The following is a 6,000-nucleotide window of genomic DNA, read 5'->3' on the forward strand; positions in this document are numbered from 1 at the left end:
ACTGTGGAGTTTGGAAACCTTATTGTTTACATTATCTCATTTTATCATCAATATTTCTGGGCAGTACTTATTCTCTTTCTTATAGGTGTGGAAGCTCAGAAGCAGCAAATGAAGAGCTGGGACAGGATGATACATGTCTTCAGACTAGTGCCTGGGTGTTCTTTCTTTCTTTAAAATATATTTTTAGAAAGAGGTCTTTCATTTATTTCTAATATCACAGGTAATATGTTAGCACATTAACATTGCATAAAACCAAACACCGTAGATGAAGTGAACACTCCCTTGGTCCTTCCTGCAACCCCTTGTCCCTCTCCAGAGGTAAGCCAACTCCACTTGGAGTGTATTTTTCAGGAACTTTTCCCATGCACTTCTTCACTTTTGGAAATAGTTCATTTTGTGGGGTATCATATTTTGTACTTGTTTTTCTGAAATTTGTCCTTTCCACTTCGTAACATATTGTAGAGCCCTTCCCATGTCAGCATTTACAAATATTACTCATCTCTTTACCTGATGCACAGTGCTCCATTGTAGGGATGAGTACAACATATTTAACTTTCCCTTTGTTGATAGATGTTAAGATTGTTTCATTGTAATACATATCTTGTACATGACTCTTTGGGTACACGTGTGGGAACTTCTCTAGGCTAGAGACCTAGAAGTGGAATTGCTGCTTGATCTTTAAATGCAGTTCTCTGCTAGGCAGTGGATCCCTCTAACCAGCTTACAGACTGGGCAACACCCTTCCATCTTGCTCAAATAAATATTATGAACATCTTTGCAAAATACTGTGTTGAGAAAAAGATTGTGCCTGGTACTCTTGTATTCTATCTTTTAGCTCTCTCAGAAAATAATATGAAGTTAGTTTAACCTGTCTCAATCGTTAGCTCACTAATGTTTATGTAAGATGCATTCTAGAGTATTGCAGAATGTAATGCTAAGTTTGTTCACTCTGTAGATTCTATAATCCATTTTTTTCTCCTTTGAGAAATCTGTATTGTTGCCTGGCTTAGATTTCTGGGACCTGTCCTATTTTCTATTTCCCTGAGACTATCTGAGACAGTGTTTCTGAGACTTAAAATCTTTGATTCCGTCTGCAAAGCCTGGATCCTGGGTTCTCTCTGCCTCTCGTCATTTAGGTTGGGCCCCAATTTATTCTCTGTGGCATCTGTTATACCCTTCTCAGTTTGAAGATTGTGTTCGTTGCTGGAGAAGAAAGAAGCAATTGAGTAGCTTTTCCTGTTATCATTTAACAGGATCTTCTCTAAGCAGTTAGCTTATACTTGCCTTCATCTTCTTGCTTTACACTGTGTGTATGTTTTCAAAGCCCTCTCTGTGGCTCATATCATCTAGCACTCTGCACGACCTTCTGTCACTTTCTTACAGGATTTGTATGATTTTCTTATTCACCTTGATTGGTGTCTTTTCTTTCATCTTTTGTATATGTCAGTTCAAAATACAGACTCATCAGAAAACTCCATGTTGGGTCATATTGGTTTCTGCAGGTAATGATTACACCACAAAGTTTAATTTTTCAGAGTTTCACAATTTAAAAAAAAACCCGATATATTCCTTTTTATTGCCTCTGGACTTGGGGTTATATTTATATTCCCATGAGCTTTTGGAAGTTTATTTTCCTAAAGCCTCAATTACATGTCTACTATAACAAAAGGTTCTTCATTTTTTTTTCTACTACAGATTCTAGGATGGCGTGACTACTTTCTTTCATTTGCAGGAAGGCAAGGATTGCATTTTATTTCATATGTTCACTGAAATATTTTTATCATATGAACATCACCATCAAATCCTTCCTCTCTGGTCAGAACTGAGGCTAGTGTAGCACTTCCTTCTTTCTTGTGCTTTTTGAAAGATAAAATCATCAGGAAGGCAAGTCAAGAACGTATTAAATTCTAAGATTGTTGTAGAGATTTTGAACAGATGTCTAAGTACTTGAAGCAACACATCAGTATGACAACTTGCCTCTGTGTCATTTTTATCATTTGATTTAAGAAAGCATTCTTCAGCTCTTCTATTCAGCTTGGCATTCCTAGCACGCTCCTACAAATAGCAGTAATCTCTCACTCATGTTTAATCTTCTCCATATGCTGTATGCTGTACTTGTGGATTCCATATATTTGCAGTTTTGACACATGGTGGTACTATATACCCATTTTTATCAGATCTGTTTATATTGAAAAACGTATACCATTTCATTGCTTAAGCCAGTTCTATTTCCTCAAATTTCAGGGACATCTAGGAAATTATAGTTATAAGTGTGGTGCATCCACACATGATGTGTTGCCCATTCCCCTTCAGAAATAAAGGAATTATCCCCCAGTCAACCAAACTCAAATTGAGAGACATTCTATAGTATGCCCAAGTATTCCTCAAAAATGTCAAGGTTATCAAAAACGGAAAGTCCGAGAAATTGTCCCAGCCAGAAGGGTCTTAAGGACATATGACTGGGACTTAATGTGATATCTTAGATAGGGTCCTGGAACAGAAAAAAGGAAACTAATGAAATCCAAATAAGGCATGACACTTAATAATAATGTATTCTATCACTTTGTCCGTTGTGACCAAGGTGTGATAGTGATACAGATGTTAACCACAGGGGCCACTGGGTGTGGGATATACAGGAACTCTGTATTAACTTGGCAACTTTTCTGTAAATCTCTAATTATTCTAAAATAAAAATGTTTATTTAAAAAAATAATAAAGGAATTTTTACTCCAGCTCCTGGCAACGCCACCAAAGTCAGTCTTTGCCTGTCCGTCTCTGCCAGGACTGTCTCAGCTGAAGAGAGCTGCCTCATCTCCCAAGGCCATGTCCCTTCCAGGGTGGCCTGTGTCCAGTGACTGATTGATGTGGTGATAAAGGGTCTGGTGCTCTTGCCCCAGTTCAGGATGGCTTTGAAGGGTTATCACATCCTCAGAACTCTCAGCAGGCATCAGAACACCACTTCTCCCTCTGCTCAGTTCTACTTCTTCCTTCCCATCCGCAGGTGTTCATACGAAGAGCACTCGCGGATAAACTTCCTGCAAGCGAATCTCCATCTCAGGGTCAGCTTCCTGAGAAACCCAGCCTGGGAGAATCCACTTGTTTTAAGGTCAGTTACGTTGTATTATCTTGTATGTTCAAACATGAGTAATTGAGCCTTAAGTATTATTCCTGGTCTGGTTCTCTGTTATTTCCTTAGAATTACTGGGCTTCTCTTTCTCCCACTATGCATCTTCTTTCTATGCCATTCATGTTAACTTCCATTTACGTGATTTAGAAGTTTCTTCTGAGCCTTTTTCTCCCTTCCCTTCAAACTTTACGTGAAGCTCTTTGACTAGTAACCTTTGTCCCTAAAACATTTTTTTTTTCTAATCTTCTTAACATGCATTTCTTGCTTTGCCAAGAGTCTATTATTTTGGTATTACGAATCAGAGTTGAGAAGAAAAATATTGACGCCATCTTCTGAAACACCTTCTTCTTAATCGTCCAAAGGCAGAGCTTTCAGCTGGAAGAGCCAGGATAGTGCTGGTTCAGTCAGTCCTCTGCCTGTCACCAACACCCCCCCGCCCCCACCAGCAGCTCGGGAGCCTCTGTCCGAGAGTCTTCCACTGAGAAGACTCAGTGTGAGGCACTGACTCTCAAAGGAGGGCCAGTGGGCTCACATCCTTGGAGGAGTCCTTGGGGGCCAATGAGCCCTGTGTCAGTTTGGGTCCTCTGGGGAGCACGATGAGGTGGAGTGAGGAGTCAAGCTAAAAAGGGAGGAAGTGGCTAGGGCAGGGAAAGATCTCAGGCAGTCAAGTGGTCTGCACCTGTCAAAAGGGAGTGGCGCAGATGCAGAATTGTGCAGGCAGAGCCTCAGACTGTGTTGCAGATCTAGCAGAGTCTCAGCCCGTCCACTGGGGGAGATTTGGAGCAAAGCCTGCTTATTAGGGTTAGCCTGCAACGGGCAGAAGCACTCCGGGTGCTCGGTCATTGACTGAGGGCTGCCTGTGAAGTGTAGGGCCCAGCCTTCAAACTTGAGGCAGATCCCGAAGGTGCTGCAGCTGGAGACCCTCAGGGACCCATACTCCTTGCAGCTAAGTGGCACCTTCTTTCTTGAAGAGAGATCCAAGTGGTGCACCCACATAGCTGCCGTAGTCCTCCCTGGGTCATTAGGGTCTCATTCTCTATACATGTTCAGGGAGCAGTCCCTCCAGGATTCCAGTGTGCCCCACTTCCTGAGGACGAGGGAGGCTAATGCAAGAGCCACAGGCCTCATGGCACACAATACCGTTCAGAATGGGGTTCTCATTGCCGGAGAGACCGTGAGGATCCAGGCACAGCACCTCATCTTACCATCTGCTTTCTTGAACCATTGTCTACATTGCCCAGGTCAGTTGGGTCCTGCAGGAAGCAGATGCCGAGACACGACTGGAAGTGCAAGACATTGATGGGAGGTAGGAGGTGGGGACAATGCCTGAGAAAGATAAAAGGGAGGAGGAAAGACAAGGTAGGGCAAGCCTTTAGACCATGATGCAGATCTGACATCTGCAAAATGAAAGAGGGAGGGAAGCAGAATTAGGAAGCAAGTACATCAGACTGCAGGGTGGATCTGACCGTCTTGGCCAGCCCGTGGGAGCTCTGCATCAAAGCCGGTCTGTTAGAGAAGTCCTGCTTATGGTCGCAGTGGCCAGGCCCTGGCTCTGCCACGCTCAGCCCTTGACTGGGGCTGCCTGGCATGGGCATGGCCTTGGCACTGCAGCCGCCAGCAATGGCAAGTTCTTTGTTGAAGGAAGAATCTGGACGGAAGGTCTCTACGCCCCCCACATTGCTGGAGCATGCTAACTCCGGCTCCATGGCATTGGGGAACCAGTGTTCACCCCCTCTGATGGCACGGTCACACATCCTGGCCTGACCATGGCTTTACAGAGTAATATATCTTCAGGGGGCCTAAAAATCTAGTTTGGGGTGGGGGGAGGAAGCTCTTGTCTATAAAATAGAGCATTTAATCTTATGGGGAACCTCTTTCTAGGATGTGACAAGAACATGTGCTGCTCAGTATTCAGCGGAGTAGGATGGACTGCTGCTGCTTTTTTTTTTTTTTAAAGATTTTATTTATTTATTTGAGAGAGAGAATGAGACAGAGAGCATGAGAGGGGGGGAGGGTCAGAGAGAGAGGCAGACTCCCTGCTGAGCAGGGAGCCCGACGTGGGACTCGATCCTGGGACTCCAGGATCATGACCTGAGCCGAAGGCAGTCGCTTAACCAACTGAGCCACCCAGGCACCCTTTTTCTTTGGCTTTTTAAAAAAAGTGAGGGGCACCTGCATGGCTCAGGCAGTTAAGCATCTGACTTTGGCTCAGGTCATGATCCCAGGGTCCTGGGATGGAGCCCCGAGTTGGGTTCTGCGCTCAGCAGGGAGTCTGCTTGTCTCTCTCTCCCTCTGCCCCTCCCTCCCGCTTGTCCTCGCTCTCAAATAAATAAATAATCTTAAAAAATTGATAAACTTGACGTTTAACATCACGTAAGTGTAAGATGTACAGCATGTTACTTTGGTACATTTATATATTGTAATATGATTGCTAATGTAGCAATATTTATCACATTACATAATTATCGTACAATATTATTGTCTATATTCACAATACTGTGCATTAGCTCTCTACAACTTATTTACTGTGAAGAATGCCTTTGGTATTTTGCCTGGGATTGTGTCAAATCTTTAGATGGCTTTAGGTAGTATGGCCATTTTTACAGTATTAATTCTACTGATCTATGAACACAAGATGTCTTTCTATTTGTCTCTTCCAATTTCTGTCAGCAAAGCTTCGTAGTTTTCACTGTACAGGTCTTTCACATCCCTGGTTAAGTTTATTCCCAAATATTTTGTTGTTTTGATGCTATTGTCAGTGGGATGGTTTTATTTCTTTTTCTGATGCTTCATTACTAATATAAAGGAATGCAATTGATTTCTGTATGTTGATTTTGTATCCTGCCTTTTTACTGAAGTCACTGATTATTTCT

The sequence above is a fragment of the Neomonachus schauinslandi genome, chromosome 1 (assembly GCF_002201575.2).
Source record: "Neomonachus schauinslandi chromosome 1, ASM220157v2, whole genome shotgun sequence".
Classification (NCBI taxonomy): Eukaryota; Metazoa; Chordata; class Mammalia; order Carnivora; family Phocidae; genus Neomonachus; species Neomonachus schauinslandi.